General features: G+C 36.7%; 1 protein-coding gene across 1 annotated transcript in view; it reads left to right on the forward strand.

Moving 5' to 3' along the window:
* LOC101898271 (protein trachealess) overlaps positions 1-25618 on the forward strand; it is a 140399-nt gene that overhangs the window by 36363 nt on the left and 78418 nt on the right. The window lies entirely within an intron of this gene.

Raw genomic sequence — 25618 nt, forward strand, 5'->3', positions numbered from 1 at the left:
AATATTTGTAGCTCAAAGGCTTCCACGGCTGAGGCTGACAAGTGCAAGTGACTGTCGGTTGACTTGGTAGTAACGCCTGTGACACTCGCTACGGACAATGTGGCCTGGCTATGGCACTGGAACCAAAGTGCAAAAGTACAAATTCCTGATTCGCATACTTAATGTTTGCTGCTGCTGCCGCTTGGTCTGCCCGAAGCCAAGCTTTTTCAATGTTGCATGTTCCACACTTTAAAAAGTTTACTGCATCGCAATTACGTATTATTGTTATTGAAGCATTCTACAATGCCACAATGCGGTGGAGTTGGAGGGGTGGTGCAATTTATAAAATAAATACCTTCAGGGGGAAGCGTTTATGAAGTGTTGACAATGTGATATTTTTCCATTCAATCATTGGTCGCTCTTATAAACCGTAACCGAGGGCAACATCGGAAAGTTGATATTTTCACACCCCCATAAAGAGAAGGGTTCCAACAAGACATTGCATGTGTGTTTATCGTTTAAAATCGTGTTGGGTGCAATTATGAATCAAAATTGTTAGCTATCGTATTTGTTAACAAGGCATTAATTAATTAGTAGTTGGATACTAAACATAGGGTGGTAAATGAGATTAGTTTGTCATTCATCGATCCGATACGAATAAAAGTGTACAGACCTCGGCCTTTGTGTAGGATCAGATTGACCATGTTAATTTTGTAGATTGATTTGTGGGACTCAACATATGGCGCCCAAGTGGTGCCTGGACTTAAATCGTTAGAGGTTCGCAAGTAAGAATGTTTGTTGGTCGGTATGTTTAACTCCTCGCAAAATTTATTTTTCCCCATATAACAGAGCCTCCCGATATTCGTGATTTTAATGTTTACGGTCCACAATTCCAAATAAAGCAACTTCAACTGGACAACTTGGTTTCGCAGTTGGTAAATTAACTCCTTACGAGACCTACTATTTGGAACTGCCCCTACGATATTTCAGATTTTTCAAATGTTCCAACCCCAATTACCAATCGAATTTAGATACAACAAGTTGTATAGAAACCCCGACTTGTTTCGCAAGTTATGACAGATATAAGTATTGCAAATTGTGACCCTTTGTGGGTGAGGTTAGCAAAAATATTTGGTTTTCTGAAATTTGAAGAGAGTTGAGTGCTTATTTCTCTTCCTTTGAGCCTTCTGTTTTCAAAATCTTGAACCCTATGTGGGGAAGGTACCGGAAGAAATGGTCCGATTTCTAACATTTTGAATGGAATCGGATTTTAATTTCAAGTTTTATGAGCTTCATGAAAATTCAAAATTTTGACTCTTTGTGGGGGAGGTAGCGGAAGGAGTGGATCGATATATCCCATCTTCTAACCAGACCTTGGGTTTATAAAAATATTGTGATATGTGTAATTTGCAGAGAACTGGTGACTAATTTCGGATTTTATGAACGTTTTGGTTATTCCAAACTTTTACCCTTTGTGGAGTAGGTACCAGAAGAAATGGTCCGATCTCTAACATCTTTATAATAGATCTTTTGTTCATGGATATAATGAGCCAAATCTGAATGGAATCGGATGTTATTTTCGTGTTTTATGATCTTCATGAATATTCAAAATATTGACCATTTGTGCGGGGAGTTACCAGAAGGAGTGGACCGATATATTCCATCTTCAACACAGACCTTGGGTTACTAATAATATTGTCATTTCTCTTTCTATGCAGTACATTATTTATTTATTTATTTTTTTTTTTGAAAATGTTTACATATTGTTTGGGAGGTACCAGAAGGAGTGGACCGATATTGCCCATCTCCGAACTCGATTTAAGTTTGACAATAATATTACGATGTACCAAGTTTGGACCAAATCGGATACTTCCTTCAAGAGTTATCGTGCGCGCCAACCACCAGACAGACGGACGGATGGACATCGCTCCAAATGCCCTGAAACGGATTTGGTCCAAAGAGACCTAAGGTCTAAAACCGTTATTTCGATGAGGCACGTTTTGTCCATATCAAATGCTCAAAAGTTCAAATGCTCAGCCATATGGCTGAGGGTATAAAAATGAATCCCTCCGCCGATGTCCGTTTATCTATATAAATTTTGCTTGACGTTATGATTATTTAAATGTTGACCCCGGATGTCGTTATGATTATTTAAATGTTGACCCCGGATGGTATAAATGGAATAATATTTTCCAGATTTTGACTATATCGACAACTTCCTTCATTCTATATGTGAAATGTGATAATCTTTGGAAAATTTTGAAAATGTTGGCTATAGCTACCGAACGAAATGAAGTAGGTTGATAAAATTTTACTCAAATGTATGTTAGGTTTGCAGGATTTTGGGTATTGACAATGGGTTACATAGGTTCACGTTTTTAAGATGTTTTGGGTGTATCAAACCCGAATTTACTGTAAATTGACAGCTCGTGTTAATAATCTTGCGTAGAACTGTCATTATAGGTCTAAGTATTGGCGCAGGTCCCACACAACTGTACCCCCAGATATTCGGTGTTTTGATGATTTGTGAAACAATTTTCACCGGAATTATATCAAATTTCGTAGTTTCGTAGGCATTACAGCCTATGACAGAATATTACATATGATGGACCAGATCTTCTTATAGCCCCCATATAACTGTACCTCCATATATTCCGTATTTTGATTATTTTCTTACGACATTATCCCCCCGAATTGCATCAAATTTGGAACTCCTAATAGGCACAACAGCCTATGGCAGAAAATTGCCTATGAATAGCCCCAAATAGCGGTACCTCTTCATATTTGGTACTTTGATGACAAAATGGCATATATAGGTCCACGGCTGCGTATAGACTTTAATATACAATGATAATTCCCTATATTCGGTATTTTTATAATTTCAGCAGTATTTTTCAACCCATTTTTTTTTTTTTTTTTTTTTGAAAATTTGCAATTATATATAACGGTACCTCCCGATATTCGATATTTTGATGATTTTTGCCACGTTTACCCACGAATATGTCAAAAATTGGTATTTGTGGGTCACAATGGGCTCTAATGTTTCCTTTACCCTAAGGTGGAGGGTATTAAAAATTCGGCCCGGCCGAACTTAATGTTTTTTTACTTGTTATTATTATTATTTTTATACCCTCCACCGTAGTATGGAGAGTATATTAAGTTCGTCATTCCGTTTGTACCCCTGTACCCTCGCAATATACATTTTAGACCCTACAAAGTATATATATATATATATATATATATATATATATATATATATATATATATATATATATATATATATATATATATATATATATATATATATATCAGCATAAAATTCTATGTCGATTTAGAAATGTCCGTCCGTCTGTCCGTCTATCCGTCTGTGGAAATCAGATCGGAAATCACTCTAGGTTCCGAACGAAATGAAGTAAGTTCATAAAAATTTACTCAAATGCTTATTATGTCTGCAGGACTTTTGGTATTGAAAATTGGGCATGTAGGTCGACGTCTTCGTATATACTACAACCTATGACAGAAAATTGTCTGCGCAGGTCCACGTCTTCGTATAGCCCCCGATATTCGATATTTTGATGATTATAGCGACATTATTCACCGTAATTGTTTCAAATTTTGTATTTTAAGTTCGTAATAGATACTACAGCCTACAACAGAAAATTGTCTGCGCATGTCCACGTCTTCGTACCTCCCAAAATTAGGTATTTTGATGATTTTAGCATCATTATTCACCGGAGTAGTTTCAAATTACGTATTTAGAGTTCGTAATGGGAACTACAGTCTGTGACAGAAAATTGTCTATACAGGTCCAGGTCTTCGTATAGGCCCCATACACCAGTACTTCCCTATATTCGTTATTTTGACGATTTTAGGTACAAAACTCACCTAAATTGTTTGAGATGTCGTATTTGAAGTTCGTAATGGATGCTACAGCCTGTGACAAAAAATTGTCTATGCAGGTCCAGGTCTTCGTATAGCTGCGATACAACGGTACCTCCCTATATCCGGTATTTTAATGATTTTAGCTACATTTTTCACCGTTTATTTCAAGTTTCGAATTTGAATATGGTAATGGCGTATGACAAACATTGCCTGTGTAGGCTCACGTCGTATAGACTCTAATATGATTTTAAAATTTTAACGGATTTTATTTTTGGGAAATTTCCAAATTCGTTCCAAATGGTGGATGGTATTCAAAGTTCGGCCCGGCCGAATTTACTGCCTTTTAACTTGTTAATTTTTGGCTGGTGCTGAGATTCAAACTACTGACCCACGTGTATAAAAGTAAGCTATTTTACCATTCAGTTTTTATAGATATAACGCATTATCTTTAAGCTCATTGGTAATGTAGAGGGTATATAGTAGTCATTACTTTTAAGCTGCTGACGATGCTACTCCCTGCATTATTGTCCATGTCATTACTAGCGAATTCTAAAGGTTGGTAACTGTTACAGGCCTCTGAAAAAACAAACTTTAATACAATGCAGGTAAAGAGAAACCAAATTGCACCCCCTTTCCTTTCTAAAAAAAAATCCCAAATTCCTTTTGTTCGAGCATGTTATAGCAGCTCAAAATTTACAAGAAATCCCGAAAATAAAGCAAAAAAACATACGCAACATTTATGTTTTGATAAAATAATTGAGATAAAGAAATAAGTCATAACGAATAGAGGACATCATTCGCCAAAAGAAGTTGCAAAAAATAAACTGAAAACACCACAGCAAAGAACGCGTTTTGTGCCTGATGCCGCTGTTGTCGCCGTTGCTGATGGTGATGAAACCACGATCGTAGACATTGCCAGCAAATCGAAAACTTATAAATATGTATGAATTTTTAAATTATTGGAATCGCTCTTTTGATGAACCTGAAGATCACACCGCCAAGTAACAACGAAGAGAATCTGGAATATACAAAAATAAAAAAAAATATTGCAAACTAAGGGTCGTAATGATGTCCAAAAAAAGAAGAAACAGAAAAAAAGTGATCGACACAAACCGATTTTCTCATCATCGTCACAATCGAAACCCCAAAGAATCATCCTCGGACAGATAGATAGATCAACAGGCATCAATGAACCCTCATTAATTTAAGCCATGACTATCGCGGGCGTTTTGTGATGGCCTGAAAACATTTATGGAAGGTGTTTACGCAACACACACCCCAAAAAAAGTTAGGAGTATACAAGAGTAGACTATAAGCAGACTTTAGTTTAGATGCGAATAAATATATGATTGTAATTAATTGAGCTCAAAATAACTGGCGCAATTACAAATTATTATAAAAAAAAAAAACATTAAGTTCGGCCGGGCCAAACTTTTAATACCCTCCACCTTAGGGTAAAGGAAACATTAGAGCCAATTATGACCCACATATACCAATTTTTAGACATATTCATGGGAAAATGTGCCAAAAATCATCAAAATACCGAATATCGGGAAATACGGCTAGATGGGGCTATACCAAATCGTGGACCTATACATGCAATGTTTCGCCAAAAGAGGTAGAACCCTTTATGACCAAATATCAATTTTCAGAAAATCCTTGAAAAAATGTGGCAAAAATCATCAAAATACCGAATATTGGGAGATACAGTTATATGGGGACTATACTAAAACGTGGACCGATACATCTCATTTTCAATACCAACCATCCTAGACACAATACAAATTATTCTGCTAAATTTTGACGCTCTACGTCAAATAATATGGCCTGTATCGTGATTTCAACAGACAGACAGATGGACAGGCAGACAGACGTACAGACAAACATCGTTAAATGCTGATTATAAATACATATACAATATGGGGTCTACGACGAATATTTAGGGATTCTACAAATGGAATGGCAAAGTTAATATACCCTCCTTTCCAAGGTGGAGGGTATAAAAATGGGGGTAAATGTGACTAGGATTATAAAATACCGAATATCGGTGGATACCGTTATATGTGCGCTATAGGAAAACATGGACCTAGATATTCAATGTCCCGCAACCGGAGCTAGAACCCATTATTACCTACGAATACAAATTTTTAGACAAATCCGTGAAAAAAAATATGGCGAAAATCATTCCAAATACCGAATATCGGAAGGTACCTTTATATGGTGGCTATACCAAAACGTTGACTGATATATCTCTACTATCTAGACAAAATACAATTTTTTGTGCCGAATTTTAAATAATAATGTGGTCTGTATCGTGATTTCAACAGATAGAAGGAATTCTGTGCTGGGATCTGCGACGAATATTAAGGGATGCTACAAACGGAATGGCAAAGTTAATATACCCTCCTTTTCGAGGTGGAGGGTATTAGAAATGGCAAATAAAAAAATATACTGCATCAAATTTCAACCTAAATCTCGGAAAATGACATTCGAAAATTTTATATTCTAAATCAAAATCTCCCTCAACACTTCATTTAATAGGGAAACTGTCAAAGGAAAATATATTCTAGATCAAATTTCATTATGAGCCTACGAACAAAAGATATTTGTATACCCAATATGTACCATAACAAAATATCATTAATTTTAGCTTAAAAGCCTTTTGTGTTTTCGACAAATTTTAAACTTTTTAACGAACTCGCTCCAAACTTTCTTATAATTTCACCGTACAATAGTCCGTCTAGGTTTTAAAAAATTCCAAAGAAATTTGATTGTATTTGGTTTGTGGATCAAACTTCCAAAAGGGTTTATAGGGTTGAGAATATGCAAAGGGACCCAAATATTTTGAAATATCAGAAAAATGTAATATGGAGCTTTGAAATTTTATAGAGAGCTTTGGGTTACTTCAGTAATCATTAATTTAAAAAATGGGTCATGTCGGTTCACTTATTGTATATAAGGTTAAACCCCAATTTCAAGTATTTTTTACGTTTTAATTCAAAATGTAGACCCGTTGTAGGGGAGGTATCAAAAGGAGTGGACCGATATATCCTATCTCTACACCAGATCTTGTGTTCACACATGTATTGAGATGTGTGAAATTTGAAGACCATCGGACTCACATTTTATAAAAGCTATAATTATTCAAAGTATTTTCTTTGAAAATTTCGAACAGTTGTGGAGGAGGTAAGGAGTGGGCCGATATTGCCCATCTCCGGACTCGATCTAAGTTTGACCATAATATTTAGATGTCCAAAGTATGGAGCAAATCGGAGAGTTATCGCGTGCACCGGTCAGGCAGACAGATGACCTCTAGATCGACTCCAAATGACCTGAAACAGATTTGGTACAAAGAGTCCTAGGGTCTAAATCTGTTATTTCGATTAGGCACGTTTTGGTCGTATATACCCTCTGTAGCCATATGGCTGTGGGTATAATAACCCAAATAGCGAAACCCATATTATCATTAATTTATTTGAAAATTGTGACAGAATCCTTCAAAATACTGGAAATCTGGAGACGCAGTTAAATAGGGGCTATACGTTTAGGGACCAACATATCATATATTATAAGGCTTTGTGCCAAATTTCAAAGCTATAGATTAAATAATGTGGCTCTACTTATATATATACTTTTTGGGGTATCCGCCGAATATTTAGAGATGTTTCAGACGGAATGAAAAATTTAATATACCCTCCGTATTATAACAAATGAATTACTAAACTCTTAGTCTTTTTATACCCTCTACCATACTATGGAGGGTATATTAACTTTGTCATTCCGTTTGTAACTCCTCGAAATACTTATGTCAGTAAAATTCTAAGTCGATTTAGCGATGTCCGTCTGTCTGTCTGTCCGTCTGTCTGCACACATGTTTATTTTGCCAGTAAATGAGCCATGTAGGTCCACGTTTTCATATAGCTCTCATATAACGGTACCTCCCGATATTTTGTATTTTGAGGATTTTAGCGAAATTATTCACCGGAATTGTTTCAAATTTTGTATTTAAAGTTCGTAATGGATACTTTAGCCTATTCTAGAAAATTGTCTGTGCAGGTCCACGTCTTCCTATAGCCACCATATAACGATTCCTCCCTATATTCGGTATTTTGACAATTTTAGCGACATCATTAACCGGAATTGTTTCAAATTTGGTATTTGAAGTTCGTAATGGATACTACTGCCTATGACAGAAAATTGCCTGTGCAGGTCCACGTCTTCGTATAGCCCCCATATAACGGTACCCCCCAATATTCGGTATTTTGATGATTTTAGCGTCATTATATACCGGAATTGTTTCAAATTACTTATTTAGAGCTCGTGATACGAACTACAGCCTGTGGCAGAAAATTGTCTTTGCTGGTCCAGGTCTTCACACAGCTCCGATATAACGGTACCTCCCTATATACGATATTTCGATGATTTTAGCTACATTATTCACCGTTTATTTCTAGTTTCGAATTTGAATATGGTAATGGCTTATGATAAACCATGCCTATGTAGGTCCACGTCGTATAGACCCCAATATAACGGCTATATTCGGTATTTCCAAGTTCGTTCCAAATTGTGGAGGGTATTCAAAGTTCGGCCCGGCCGAACTTACTGCTTTTTAACTTGTTTCACTTTCACACTTTCAATTTCATTCGATTCTCAGTAAAATTCTGAATTTAAAGGATATTTGTGTGAACATGAATTGAACCTCTGAATAATTGAGAAGCAAATCAAGATATAAGATTAAAATAAATTTACAAATCCCAAACTCACCATATAGCCCTTTGATATAATAAAACATTTATAATTCAGTTTTGCTACGTCTTTACTGACCCCTGAGTACATCTGCTTTACGTTTCTCCATTATTGTTCAGGCTAAATGTCCTTACGTTCCTCTTAAGAATTTTACGGACTATAATAATAACTAGAATCCCTAAAACTACTAAACGCTCACAAATCGTTGTATTTTTTATATGATGTTCGTAAATGTAATTGCTTGCATTCCTTATACGCTGATAATGGACTTTGGTAATTGATATGACGACTGCTGAATAGCATCATCGTCACGCCGATTACTTAGTATTCAAGTGATCACTGGCAATTGTTGGAGTACAGCGCCATTTAAGTGTGGCCACCAAATGAATATGGGCACATCGCCACACACACAGCCAGCCAGACTCCAACGTCTCCAAGATTTTGAGACAGAAAACGCAGAACTTGTGTTTTAAATAAAGTATGTCGACAACTTCAACAAACAAAAAAAAAAACGAAAAATGAACAATTAGAAAACGAAAAAAACATATCCAACGAACTAGTCCATAATGATGTTGTTTCCAGCTTATCCAAATGAACGGCAGCGAGCGATAACATTTCGAAAAATTAACTTGCCAACAACATTCAGTGTTCAATTACATGCATTCTAGCGACTGATCTCCACGAGTACAACCAGCACACCACTACTGCGATTTAAGGAAAATCTTTTAAATCGATAACAATTAAATCGTCAGTTCGAAATTCCAATTTGAACTCGGTTTTGAATAATAATTTTCTTTAGGAATCTAAAACTTCCAATTAACGTTAAATTAAAGAACATTTAATTACATCGACCACGTTAAGTAGGGGGTAAGAATTTTCAAAAGAAAATAAGGATGCATCGCAACGCAACTCCATTCAGCGTTGAAAATTTCATTAAGTTTTAATTGAGAAGGTTTGTAAATATATCTTCGGCTATTAAAAAATACAGCCATATAATAGTAGAGAATTAAACGCACTGGAACATAGATCGGGGAAGTCATAGAAAATATGGTCTAAATGGACAAGAAATCAATAGGCCCGAACCACTATTTCGTAATCTAAAACCTGCTTCGGTCTTTCAAAAATGAGACTTAGAGACAGACAGAATCTCCGAAACCACAAGGCAATATGTCAATGTCTGAGAATGCATTATTGTTATCAATCCTGCAAGCATTTGGAAGTGAGTAACTCACTTCCATTTAAAGATGCCACTTCTGCGACGTTTCTAATAATGCGATAGTATGTACATTTACAATAACAAAACTACTGTTGTCTACTTTCTATCGTCTCGGAGTTACTACGTAGTGGTGCCAAGGAAGATAAAAAAAGGTGTCCCGTGTGCAGACACTATTTTGTGAATTCCATCGGATAAAACATCGATAGTTGACGGTAGTTCGGAGCTGGATCTGGACTTGCATGGACAATTTTCTGTTATAGCTTGTAGCATCCATTACGAACTTCAAATACAACATCTCCAACAATTTCGGTGAGTATTGTACTTAAAATCATCAAACTACAATATAGGGAGGCAGTTATATGTGGGGCCTATACAAAGTCCTGGACCTTCATAGACAACTCTCTGTCATAGGCTGAATATCCATTACGAACTTCAAATACCAAATTTGAAACAATTCCGGTGAATAATGTCGCTGAAATCATCAAAATACCGAAAATCGAAAGGTACCGTTATATGGGGCCTATACGAAGACGTGAACCTGCACAGACAATTTTCTGTCTTAGGCTATAGTGTCACTTTGGAACTTCAAATACCAAATTTGAAACAATTCTTGCTAATAATTTCGCTAAAATCATCAAAATACCGAATATAGTGAGGTACAGTTATATGGAGGTTATACGAAGAAGTAGACCTGCACAGACAATTTTCTGTTACAGGCTGTAGTGTCCATTGCCAACTTCAAATACCAAATTTAAAACAATTCCGGTGATTAATGTCGCTAAAATCATCAACATACCGAATATCGGGAGGAACCGTTATATGGGAGCTATACGAAGACGTGGGCCTGCACAGACAATTTTTATACTCTCCACCATACATAGTATGGTGTATTAAGTTCGTCATTCCGTTTGTAACACATCGAAATAATTATTTTAGACCCAAAATAGTATATATATTCTTGATCAGCGTAACATTCTAAAACGATTTAGCCCGGTCCGTCCGTCTGTTGTAATCACGCTACAGTCTAAACGAATTAAGATAGGAAGCTAAAATTTTGCACAGATCTCTCTTTTGTCTGTAGGCAGGTCAAGTTCGAAGATGGGCTATATAGGTCCACGATATCGTATAGCCCCCGGTACGGTACCCTCCGATATTCGGTATTTTGATAACTTTACCCACATTTTTCAACGGAATTGTCTGAAAATCCACACAAGGAGTTCCATGTGGGTACTTTATACCTCAGCAGAGAATTATCTATATAGGTACACGATATCATATATCCCCCATAGAGCGGTCAGCTGTTCCTGTCAGGTATTACGAAGTATTACAATAATTTTTATACCCTCAGCCATGTGGCTATGGAGGGAACATATAATTTGATACGGCCAAAACGTGCCTCATCGAAATAACGGTTTTTGGAACCTAGTTCTCTTTGACCAAATCCATTTCGGGACATTTGGAGTCGATCTAGCGATGTCCCTCCGTCTATCTGTCTATCTGTCTGCCTTTCTGTCTCATGGTTTATGAGCACAATAACACTCTGGGGCTTATCCGATTTCATCCAAACTTGGTAGATCGTAATATAATTGTCAAACTTAGATCGAGTTCGGAGATGGACAATATCTGTCCACTCCTTCTGGTACCTCCCAGAAAAAAGGTCGAAATTTAAAAAAAAAAAAATATTTTACTGGACAAAGAGAGATTTTGCTCTAACTTTGCAAATTCTAATATTTGAATTTTAGGGTCAGGTGCGAATATGGACAATATCGGTCCACTCCATCAAGTACCTCCCCACCAAAAGGGTCAACATTTTGAATAATTTTAACTCTCATATAAAAAGTGATGTAAAGGTCCGATTGTTTGCAAATTACACACACCAGAATATGTTTATTTACCAAGGGCCTGGTGCGAAGATGGAATATATCGGTCCACTCCTTCTGGTACCTCCCACACAAAGGGTCAAAGTTTTAGATATCCATGAAACTTATAAAACGCGCACTTAACATCTGATTTCATTCAGACTTAATAGATCCCAATATTTCCATCAACACAAATTCTGTTATAAAGATTAAATCGAACCATTTCTTCTGGTACTTTCCCCACATATGTTGGGAAGGAAGTGAAGGAAGAAGTCGATATAGTCCAAACATGGCACTTTGCAATATTTATATCATATTTATTTAGGTCCGATACGAAATGGACAATATTGACGCATTCCTTCGGAACCATAGAGGGTCAACAATTTGAATAATCTTAACAGAAGTCAAAATATATTTAGCTATTATACCCTCCGCCATAATATGGAGGGTAAATTAAGTTTGTCATTCCGATCAGTATAAAATTCTATGTCGATTTAGCGATGTCCGTCCGTCTTAGAAATCACTCTCTAGCTTCCGAACGAAATGAAGTAAATTGATAAAATTTTACTCAAATGTATATTATGCCTACAGGACTTTTCGTTTTGAAAATGGGTCATGTAGGTCCACGTTTTGGTATAGCCGCAGCATAATGGAACCTCCCTATTTTCGGTATTTTGGCGATTTAAGCGACATTATTCACCGGAAATGTTTCAAATTTGGTATCTGAAATTTGTAATAGATACCACAGCCACGCAGTGTGCCATATAACGGCACCTCCCGATATTCGGTATTTTGATGATGATTATTCAACGGAATCGTATCAAATTTGGTATTTGAAGTTCGTAATGAATACTACAGCCTAAGACAGAAAATTATATATCCAGGTCCAGGTCTACGTATAGCCCCCATATATCGGTACCTCCCTATATGCGGCATTTTGATGATTTTAGCAACATTATTCACCGGATTTTTTCCAGTTTTCCATTTGAATATTGTAATGGCTTATGACAAAAGTTGCATATGCTGGTCCACGTCATCGTATAGACCTTATAGTACGGTCTATACGATGACGTGGACCTGGATATATAATTTTCTGTCTTAGGCTGTAGTATTCATTACGAACTTCAAATACCAAATTTGATACGATTCCGTTGAATAATCATCATCAAAATACCGAATATCGGGAGGTGCCTTTATATGGCACACTGCGTGGCTGTGGTATCTATTACAAATTTCAGATACCAAATTTGAAACATTTCCGGTGAATAATGTCGCTTAAATCACCAAAATACCGAAAATAGGGAGGTTCCATTATGCTGCGGCTATACCAAAACGTGGACCTACATGACCCATTTTCAAAACGAAAAGTCCTGTAGGCATAATATACATTTGAGTAAAATTTTATCAATTTACTTCATTTCGTTCGGAAGCTAGAGAGTGATTTCTAAGACGGACGGACATCGCTAAATTCGGTATTTTTATGATTTTAACAGAGTTTTTAATGGATTTTATTTTTTGAAAAGTGTCAAATTCGTTCCAAAGTTCGACCCGGCCGAACTTACAGCTTTTTTACTTTTTTAGTTTTCAATTAAAAATGTTTATGGAGCACTTCCATCATAAATTGCCAAATTTCAATATACATTCACTCTTTTGGATGCGAAGCTTTTTATACCCTCCACCATATATAGTATGGAGGGTATATTAAGTTCGTCATTCCGTTTGTAAATCATCGAAATAATAATTTTAGACCCAACAAAGTATATATATTCTTCATCAGCGTAAAATTCTAAGACGATTTAGCCATGTCCGTCCGTCTGTTGTAATCACGCTACGGGATAAACGAATTAAGATAGAAAGCTAAAATTTTGCCTCTCTCTTTTGTCTGCAGGCAGGTCAAGTTTGAAGATGGGCTATATCGGTCCACGATATCGTATAGCCCCCATATAACGGTACCCCCGATATTTGGTATTTTGATGATTTTAGCCACATTCTCTAATGGAATTGTATAAAAATCCACACAAGAAGTTCTTTGTGTATACTTTATCCCTTGCATTTTTCGACGGAATTGTCTAAAATTCTACATAAGGGGTTTCTTGTGAGCACTTTACCTCCTAAAAGAGAAGTGTATACATAGGTCCAAAATATCGTATAAACCCCATATAACGGTATCCCCCGATATTCGGGATTTTGATGATTTTAGCCACATTTTCCAATGGAATGGCCTGAAAATCCGCACAGCGAGTTCCTTGTGAGCACTTTATTCATTGAAAGAGAATTATCTATACAGGTCCACGATATCATATAGACCACATATAACAGTACCCCCAATAGTCTGTATTTTTATGGTTTTAGCCGCATTTTTCAGCGGAATTGTCTGAAATTCTACACAAGGGGTTCTTTGCGAACACTTTACCCCCTGACAGGGAGTTCTCTATATGGGTTCATGATATCGTATATATCCCATATAACGGTACCCCCCGATATTCGGTTTTTGATGATTTTAGCCACATTTTTAAACGGAGTTGTCTTAAATTCTATACAAGGAGTTATTTGTGAGTACTTTATCCCTAGACATATATTTGTCTATATAGGTCCGCAATATCGTTTATCCCCCCATATATCGGCACCTTCCGAGATTTTAACAGAATTTTTAATGGATTTTATTTTTTATTTTTTGAAAATGTCCGAATTCTATCCAAATGGTGGAGGGTATTCAAAGTTCGGCCCGGCCGAACTTACTGCTTTTTTACTTGGTAAGTATTATCAATACATTCCAAAAAATGTACTGTTTGGTCCAGTCTATGAGCTGCTGGATTTATCGGCCCTTTTTTTTAAATCAGGAAGGACGACGCGTCAGTGAATGGAAATCGATACGGAATTATGATGTATGATTTTTTTAATTGTGATTCCAACAGGATGGTGCCACTTGTCATACTATGGGCGAAACAATAGGTTCATTGAAAGAACATTCTAAAGACAACATTATTTCAAGGAATGGACTGGTAAATTGGCCTACGCTCTCGTGTGATTTAACGTCACTGGGTTATTTTTCGGGGCAAAGAAATAGAAAAGTTTGATGCTTTATAAAAACAATAGAAATACGCCTTCAAATGCTTGAAAAGGTGGTCGAAAATTGGACCCCCAGAAAGACTTAAAGACTGAAAATAGTCGTGGTGGTCAGATGCCCGAAATTATATTTAAATGTTAAATGACAAGGTATTATCTTCCAAATATTTGTGTTTGATTAAAATTTCAAGCCAGCATGCTCTTAACAAAACATGTTTTACAAATTAGAGGGAGAACATAATACCCTGTACCATAAAAAAAGGTTTCTTATATGGCTCAAAAAGCCTTTATTTATAAATAGTATTCCATAAACATTATTTGCCCTTTTTCCAACATATCATGAATTCCTAGAAGAAATGAATGTGCGGAATTTTCACAGTTTTTAAAATAGTTTACCATATTTCATTTTTGCGTGCAAGCGTTTCCGTACCACCTTTTAACCAAGCGACCGACAGACACATTCCCCAGGGACCTGCATATATGCCTCCATTGTTTCTATTTTCATAAAAATTAATTGGTTTGTTAATCGATGACAAAGAAAAATGTTTTCGCTTTTTTTATTATTTGACCGCCTTTTTCCATATTACAATAACAAACAAGCGAACACACAAAAACACTTTCGGCAAACAATAATATTCTTGTTATGCTTCTTATTATAAGCTAATGATGTCATATAAGTATCCCGACCAGGCAATTATATCCAAATATTTAGACCTACAAGGACTATATCGGGAAAATGGCATTTGCCATAATTAGATCAGAACACGTGTTCGTTAAACACTTTTGATGGCAATCTCAGGGCCAGTAGTGATTGGCCAATTCCGGCGAATGGGCAAAAAGTCAGAATGTATGTATGTATGGTTGCATGTAAAAGCCAAGTGAGCAGCAGCACCAACCACAATTAAATTGTTAAATTCAAAATAAAATAAAACAGGGGGCACTAAGTAAACATAACCATTATCTGGTCGGTCATTCCGAGCTAAGGCCAGCGATGATGATTGCAGTTGATAGACACGTGTCTTACACAAATGACAACCAAACGCAAATTTCCAGAAAAGACAGAAAAATTTCCAACCACAAAAAAAAACAGATGAACGCAAAAAAACTCTCAACATAAGTTCAGCCATATACAGAGTGGCCGATTTGAGTGAATGGTATTGCTGCTGCCAATGGACCATGCCAAGCAATGGGTATCAATCGGGATGTTGCAAGAACAGCATCAACAGCAATAATATAACCTATAAAAGGACACCCAATGCCTTATGTGTGCCACTGCAAAGTGGATGAAGTTGGTGCTGGAGCATCGTTTCATTATTTTTTTTTTCGTTTCGTTTTTGTCTCCAAGTGATATTACAAAATTCCACCAACATGTAAAACCTGCAGCCTAAACCATCATCAACCGCTGTCGGCACTGCAAGACTGATTGTTGCAGGCAACCAATACAAAATGAGAATATCGATTACTTCTCAACGACTTATCTTCATTTACGCTGTGCGGTAGAGAATTTATGCAGAAATTCAGAGAGAATGTTGAGATTCTTGACAATCTCTGCGACGAGATGATGACGAGGTTGCCGATCATTTGTATTCTATTTTTAAAACGTTAATTAGTTTTTGTTTTACTTCTATGAATTTCAAAAATTCCGTTATAATCGTCCTTTCGAAGTATTGCGGCGGCTATGGAAGGGTAAAAGGGAACTGGCCGAAGGAAGATAATATCTACCTCGCCCAAAACAGAATTGTTTCAGAAATTTGTATTTCTTTTATCTTTTGAAATTAAGTAAATACTACAAATGCTTTTATATGCCCGAACAAGTTAAACCCGCATTTTATGAGAATTGTGAATATTAACCAGTAAAAAGCAGCTAAGTTCGTGCGTGCAGAGTTTTCAATACCCTCCACCATTTTGAAGGAACTTGAAAATTTTCCAAAAAAAATCCATCGAAAATATTGCTCAAATTACTTTAAAAGGCTTACGAAGACGTGGACCTGCACACGCATAGGCTGTAGTACCCATTACGATAAATACGAAATTTGAAACAATTCCGGTAAAAAATTTCAGTAATATCACAAAATACCGAATAAAGGGATGTGCTGTTTCATGTGGGCTGAGTAAAGACGTGGACCTACATAGGAAATTTTCCATCATAGGTTGTAGTACCCATAACGAGCTTCAAATACGAAATTTGAAACAATTCAGGTGAACAATGTCCCTATAATCATAAAAATACCGAATATCGCGAGGTACCACTATATGGGGGCTATACGAAGACATACACAATTTTTTGACATTGGCTGTAGTACCCATTACGAACTTTAAATACGAAATTTGAAAAAAATCCGCTAAAAATGTCGTTAAAATCCTCAACATGTCGAATATCGGGGGTACCATTGTTTGGGGGTTATACGCTACCGTGGTCCTATATAGACAATTCTCCTCCAGGGTGTAAACTACTAAGAAGGAACTCCTAGTGCGGATTTTCAGACAATTCCATTAAAAAATTTTACTAAAATCATCAAAATACCGAATATCGTGGGATACCATTATATGGGGGCTATACAATATCGTGGACCGTCGAACTTGACCTACCTGCAGACAAAAGACTGATCTGTGCAATGATCTGCGTATCTTAATACGTTTTGACTCTAACGTAATTACAACAGACGGATGGACGGACAGGGCTAAATCGTCTTAGAATTTTACGCTCTTCAAGAATATATACTTTGTTAGGTATAAAATTATTACTTCGATGAGTTACAAACGAAAAGATGAACTTAATACACCATGTACTATAATATACTATGTACGGTATCGTGCCTATTTGGAAGAAATGGACAAACATATTTTTATGCAAAAAATGATGACTTTGGGAAAATTGGCACAAAGGTTTATATTATATGCAGGCTGATTGGTATTGAAAATGGGCTATATGGGTCCACGTTTAGTTTAATTATAGCCCCATAGATTTCGGTATTTTGAAGGTTATTGCCACAATTTTCAACAAAATAAACATAAACTTTAATTTTTGGGTTCTTGGTAGGTCTGTTCGATCCATGCTAAAAATTTACGATTCCGGTCCACTAATAGTTACCGTCGCATATTACAAAATCCTACAGATTTTCGGTATTCTGAAGGTTTTTGAAAAAATTTCCAAGCAAATCAGCTGAAACTCGACATGGGGTTCTTGAAAGGTTTGTTTTCTCCCTGCGAAATAAAAAAACTGCAACAAAGTCAAACGCAATAATTTTTACATTTTTTTTTTTTTAAATTTTATTGTATGATAGCAAAAAATGTCGGAAATAGCATCAAATTTTAGAATAAATTTAGAGGTGTTCGAATTGGTCACCTTTGGCACCAATTAGGGCCTTCAAACGGCCAATAAAACCGTTACACACTTCCCGAATGTTGCTCTGCGGTATTTTGGCCCATTCCTGGCGCAGCGCTTGCTTGAGGTGATCCGCACTTTGGTGTTTTTTAGTGCCAACCTTGCTTTCCAAACTACTCCAGACACAATAGTCCAACGGATTGATATCCGGAGATTTTGGTGGCCATTGTGCGCTGGAATTGAAGCGAGGAACCTAATTTTGTAACCATTCATGGGTGGCGCGTGCTGAGTGCGATGGTGCTGAGTCCTGTTGGAATGTCCAAGGTCTGCGGCCAAAATGTTTACGTGCCCAAGGATTTAATATACCCTCCAGAATATTTTCGGGATAATATTCGGCATTTATTCTGATGCCACGGTCGATTACTACGAGCGGAGAGCGTCCATCGGCTGTTATGGCGCGATCACACCACACCATCAACATGGCCGGCGCTTGAGTTTTGGTGGCCTCTTTAGCAAGTAAACACGATAATTTTGTTTGTTTACAAACTGCTTAACAACGAATGTTTTCTCATCGGAGAAAACCAAATTCAGCAGTTCACCACTTTCGGTCAAGCGAAACAGCTATTTTGAGTCTATTTTCTTTCTGCTGCGGTGTAAGTTCCTGCACTTTGTGGAATTTAATTTTTCAATATTTACCGAATGGAATATTGCGATATGTTCAGCTCACGAGCATTTTTTCGCCCACTGCGATGCGGGTTTCGATTAAGTCGCTTCTTTACTTTTCGAACCATTTCTGCTGATGTTGCTGTTTTCTTCCGTCCACTTCCTTGACGTCGGGCTACGCTACCAGTATCACGATAACGAGCGATGGTACGAGACACAAACCATTTATTCACATTTAAATGCTGAAATGCTCTGACGATAGCCACTTGTGGTTTTCCAGCCAAATATAAAGAAATCACACTACCACGCTTGAATTCCATCACGAATAAATTTTTTCTGGAAAATTCTCACCAAAATGCTTTTGTACGCTTGTAAACAATATAATGAGCTGTCACTGGAATAATTTTAACAGCTGTCGGACGAGTGGCTTAGAAATGACAGCAGTCTGAAGTTGGTTTCAGTTTTTTCATCTCACCCTGTATATTCTTGATCAGCATAAAATTATATATCGATTATACTATGTTCATCTGTCTGTCCATCCGTCCGTCTGTCCGTCTGTGGAAATCACTCTGGCTTCCGAACGGAATTAAGTATGTTGATAACATTTTACTCCGATGTGAGTTAGGTCTGCAGGTATTGAAAATGGTGTTTTAGTCACAATTTTAAACCAAATCTGCTGTAAATTGGCAGCATGTGTTCCCATTACCTAAGAAATACCCTTGCATTGAGCTGTCAACGCAGGTCCAAGTTTTGATATATGGGGACTACAACTGCACCTCTAAATATTCGGTATTTTGATGATTTGCGTCACACTTTTCACCGGAAATGTTTCAAATTGGGAATTTGAAGTACTTAATGGGTACAAAAGTCTATCACAGGAAATTGCATGTATCAGTACCTCCATATATTCGGTATTTTGACGATTTTAAGTACAATATTTAAAGGAATTGTATCCAGAACAGACAGAGAATGAAACTGTCTATGCAGCAGATACAATTCTTCGTAAGAACTCCATATAACGGTACCTCCATATATTCAGTATTTTGATGATTTTAGCTGCATTATACGCCGTAGTTTTTTTTAAAGTTTCGTATTTGAATATTGCAATGGCCTATGAGAAAAGTTGCCTATGCAAGTCCACGTCTTCGTATAGTCCCCAATATGACGATGACTTCCTATATTTTGGTATTTTGAAAATTTTAACAAAATAATTAACGGATTTGATTTTTTTGGATATTTTCAAATTTGTTCCAAATGGCCGAACTTATTGTTTTTTACTTGTTTTTTTTTTTTGTTTTATTTGGTATAATACATTTCTCTTCAGCTTTAAAAACTCTCTTAAAGGTTTTAATAAAACCATTCCACCATAAAAATATTCAAACGCTCACTAGATCTACTTTAATTTTTAAAAACAAAAATTGACATAATCTCTAGATCTACTTCAAAGTCTCATCTGTTCGTACAAAAAAAAATAATTTTGAAGACTCTTTGTAATCATTTTTTCACATTCTGATTTAAAAATAAATTTCGTCCTTTTCAATTTCCCACACAAAACGAAGCCCAGATTGCATTATTCTCTTCCTGTTTCGATCAACATTAATAACTGCAAATTACTCATGAATTTATGGCTCAGTTAGCTGTTCTACTCGGCCAAAATATTGAATCGAATCAGCCAAACAAAAGGTTCACGTCCAAATATTGAATGGTACGCGCATAATCGATTTGCGATGTGCCGCCATCGTCATACAATGTTCTCACTTTTTCAATGATACGACAAAAATCGAGCCAAGAGACGATTAAGGCCGATGATGTTGGGTAGTAAATCAATACAACACACAATTTGCCGCGGCAATTTTTGGGTTCAAAAATTGGACCATACGCTCACATCTACACTTTCGCTTGCCAATATTTTTGTGGTCAGCAGCAGCAGCAATTTTCAGTGAATTTATTGAAGTCAGCCAAGAACAAGAACACTTGAATGATTTACCATGGCCAGGACAACAACAACAACAGCACAAAGCGTATTTTGATTGCCGGACACAGACGTCCTTTACGTATGTGATGCTCATAATTTAATGTAGACTCCGCAATGTGATGGACGGATGAGACATAATGTGGATGATGCGATGGCGTTGACAGCAAGATCACACTATTTGAGTTGTAATTATTCCAGTTGCCCACCAGCAAGTCCCTTAAATTAAAACTTATTTTGAACTAATTTTGTAGCTAAGTGACATGATCATTTGAAGATCTTACTTTGTTCACAAATTTTTTTCGATCTGGAAGTTGCATTTACATCCCCCGCTTTGGTTCATTGACTCTGTATTAAAAGAAACTTTTTATACCGTCTGCCATATGGCTAGCTAGGGTATATACAGGGTGAGATGAAAAAACTGCAACCAACTTCAGACTGCTGTCATGCCCACGCCACTCATCCGACAGCTTTTAAAATTATTCCAGTGACAGCTCATTATATTGTTTACAAGCGTACAAAAGCATTTTGGTGATAATTTTCTAGAAACAAAGTTATTAGTGATGGAACTCAAGCGTGATGGGGTGATTTTTTAATATTCGGCTGGGAAACCGCAAGTGGCTATCGTTAGCGCACTCCACCAGAACTCAACCGGCCATGGTGATGGTGTGGGCCACCATAACAGCCGATGGTCGCTCTCCGCTCGTATTAATCGACCATGGCATCAGAATAAATACCGAATATTATCGCGGAAATATTCTGAAGGGTGTATTAAAGCCTTGCGTGCCCAAGGCAGCAGACCTTGGATATTCCAACAGGACTCAGCACCATCACTTCATGAAGCTCATAAAAAGCGAAATTGACACCCGATTCCATTCAGACTTAGTGCATCTCAAAGTTTCTATCAGCACAAGATGTGTTATAAAGATGGTACAGATCGGTCCCTTAATTCTGGGACCTAACCCTCCCTCCTACCCCCCAGAAAAAAGGGTTAAAGTTTATAAAATCCGATTATAAAACGATTATAAAATCCGAAAGAAGCTCCCTATTCTCTTCATATTTCACACATACCATTATTTCTACCAACACCAGATCTGCTGTGAAGATGGAATATATCGGTATATTCCCTCTGATACCTCTCCCACATATGGTCAAAATTTTGAATATCCATAAAGCTCAAAAAACGCGAAATTAACATCCGATTCCATTCAGACTTAGTATATCTCAATATTTCCATCATCACAAGATGTGTTATAAAGATGGTAGGGATCGGTTCACTACTTCTGGTACCTCCCCCACATAGGGTTTCAAATTTCACAATCCGAACATTTTTGCTAACACAAGGTCTGTTGTGAAGATTATATGTATCTCTGAACCCATTCTGGTACCTCAGCCACAAAGGGTCACAATTTCCAATATTCATAACTAGCGAAACAAGTCAGCGATTCTTTCCAACTGGCAATATTTAAATATTTCTCTCAACCAGAAATCTTAGATGAATATCCTGCACATAAGTTTGTGCAACTCTGGAATGAATGACAAGTTTATTATATTTCTGGCAGGTGGTAGGGTGTAGTCCCAACAAACAGGTCATCTAAAAAAAATAAAGGAATACAATTTTACTTGAATATAAAAGACAAAATTTCTCTTATTTTTTTAATACCGAGGCTATTAAAGGTTTCGCGAAAAAATCGTATAACTGGTTGACCAATTTCGTTTTCATAAGATTTGATTATAAGTTTGGCAAAACAATCAACGTATTGCCCGGCCAGGATTGCATGGGTTTGAAACATATGCCAGACAACAAACCAATTATTAAACTAAATTTTTTTCTCTTCTCAAAAACAAAAAAAAAACAATTTCTCCAAAACAAAAAATAAAAAATAAAAATAACGAAAACCCTTAAAAAAGAGGATGAAAGGTAAAGTGGACATAAAGATGATTGAATTTCTATCGATAGATCAATCGATATATATTGCCGTTAATAACAAAGCGGTGTCATTAGTAAAAGTTCGGCGAACTTCCCGGAAGTGATTAGTTTGTTAATTGTGGCCTTTATTCTTATTTTACATTTTTTTTTTTTTGTTTTGAGGAAAGAACAAATTAGGCGCCACTTTCAATCGCCTTTTTCAAGAGCCGTAATAAAAATATAAATAAAAGCAAAAAAGTCATGGAGCACTATAATTGTGACGGAATAGTAGCAAATGTTCAAACTTTTTTCACAAATTTTTCACGGACTCTAGACACTCTGCAATTTATGCTGGGAATATTACAGCCACTCTGGTTGAATTTATTAAAAAGAATTCAAGGATTAAGAAAGTTAAAAATTTTCATAAAAACATTAGTGGCGCCAAATTATTAACAGGTATCACTCATGTCATTTAGGAAACAATTACTTTGGGAAGTTGAATAATAACAAGAAAAAAAAAGTTAAGAACGGTAAAGTCGAACTGTAATTATTTTCAAAATTGCAATGTAAAAGTTTTAGAAAAATGTCTGTAAGGCAAGAAGTCGAGTACCATACAAGCTTTGTGGCATACCAAATTAACAAGTAAAAAAGCTGTAAGTTCGGCCGGGCCGAGCTTTCAATACCCTCCACCATTTGGCACAAATTTGGCAATTTGGGCGATATAACGGTACCTCCCTATATACGATATTTTGATGATTTTAGCTACATTATTCACCGTTTATTTCAAGTTTCGAATTTGAATATGTTAATGGCTTATGACAAATAATGCCTATGTAGGTCCACGTCGTACCTATCCCAACATAATGGCTATATTCGGTATTTTCAAAAATTAAACTGATTTTTTTAAGGATTTTATTTTTTGAAAATTTTCAAATTCGTTCCAAATGGTGGAGGGTATTCAAATTTCGGCCCTGCCGAACTTACTGTTTTTTACCTTGTTTTACATTCTATTGAATAAAAGCAAAAAATATGGGAAATAACATCCAATTTGAAAATAAGTTTAGATTTGTTCGAATTGGTCACCATAGGCACGAATTATGACCTTCAAACGGCCAATGAAACCGTCACAGGCCGCCCGAATGTTGCTCTGTGGTATTTTGACCCATTTCATGCGAAGCACTTGTTTGAAGTGATCGACACTTTGGTATTTTTAGTGCCAACTTTGCTTTCCAAAATACTCCAGACACAATAGTCCCACGCATTGGTATCCGCAGACTTTGGTGGCCATTGTGCGCTGGAAATAAAACGAGGAACCTCATTTTGTAAGAATTCTTGGGTGGCGCGTGGTGAGTGCGATGGTGTTGAGTCCTGTTGGAATGTCCAAGTTCTGCGGCCAAAATGATTGCCTGCCCAAGGCTTTAATACACCCTCCTGAATATTTTTGCCATAATATTCGGCATTTATTCTGATGCCACTGTTGATTAATACTGCCGCGGCCCACACCATCACCATGGCCGGCGCTTGAGTTCTGGTGGCCAACCGAAGGTGCACATTTCAGTTGACCTCTTTGGCAAGTAAACACGATCATTTTGTTTGTTTACAAACTGCTGGACAACGAATGTTTTCTCATCGGAGAAAACCAAATTCGCCAGTTCACCACTTTCGGCCAAGCGAAGCAACTCTTTAGCTATTTTAAGTCTATTTTCATTCTGTTGCGGTGTAAGTTCGGGCACTTTTTGGAATTTCAATGGCTTTACCCTGAGCTCCTTTTTCAATATTTGCCGAATGGAATATTACGATATGTTCAGCCCACGAGCCATTTATCAGCCACTGCCACGCGGGTTTCGATCAATTCGTTTCTTTACTTATCGAACCATTTTGTTGCTGTGTTCTTGCGTCCAATTTCTTGACGTCAGGCTACGCTACCAGTATCACGGTAACGAGCGATGGTACGAGACACAAAAGATTTATTCACATTTAAATGCTGGAGTGCTCTAACGATAGCCACTTTTTATTTTCCAGCCAAATATAAAGAAATCAAACTTTCACGCTTGAATTTCATCACGAATAACTTTTTTTCTGGAAAATTCTCACCAAAATGCTTTTGTTCGCTTGAAAAAAATACAGTGAGCTGTCACTGGAATAATTTTAACAACTGTCGGACCAGTGGCTTAACAGTCAGCAGTCTGAAGTTGGTTGCAGTTTTTTCATCTCATCATGTATATCCAATTTTATGCGAAATAATAAATTCCATATTCATCTCAGGTTTCTGGTTGAAAGAAATCTTTAGACATAGCAATTTTTTTTAAAAATCGCTGACTTGTTACACAAGTTATGGTAGATAAAAGACTTGGAATTTGTGAGCCTTTGTAGGTTCGCAGATATATATCATCTTCACAACCGATCTTGTGTCAGCAAATATGTTGGTATACGTGAAATAAGAAGAGAGTTGGGTTCTTGTTTCGTTGTCTTTGAGCGTTTCAACATTGAACCCTATATGGGGAAGGCACAAGAAGGAGTGGACCGATCTCTACTATCTTTATAAAAGATCTTGTGTTGATAGAAATATTGAGATGTGTCAAGTCTGAATGGAATCGAATGTTAATTTCGCGTTTTATGAGCTTCGTGTGGGAGAGATACCAGAAGGATTAGACCGATAAATCCCATCTTCAGAGAAGATCTTGTGTTAGCAGAAAAAATGGGATATGTGAAATATGAAAAGAACTGGATGTTTCTTTCGGTTATTCAAAACTTTGGCCCTTTGTGGGGGAGGTACCAGAAGGAGTAGCCCGATCTCTACCATCTTTATGACCGATCTTGTGTATATGGAAACATTGAGATGTGCCAAGTCTGATTGGGATCGGATATTAATTTCGCGTTTTATTTTGACCCTTTGTGGGGATGTACCAGAAGGAGTGGACCGATATATTCCATCTTCACAGCTGACCATGGGTTAATAAAAATATTGTGATGTGTGTAATTTGAAGACAATCGAACTCGT

The sequence above is a fragment of the Musca domestica genome, unplaced genomic scaffold (genome assembly GCF_030504385.1).
Source record: "Musca domestica strain aabys unplaced genomic scaffold, Musca_domestica.polishedcontigs.V.1.1 9, whole genome shotgun sequence".
NCBI classification, from domain to species: domain Eukaryota; kingdom Metazoa; phylum Arthropoda; class Insecta; order Diptera; family Muscidae; genus Musca; species Musca domestica.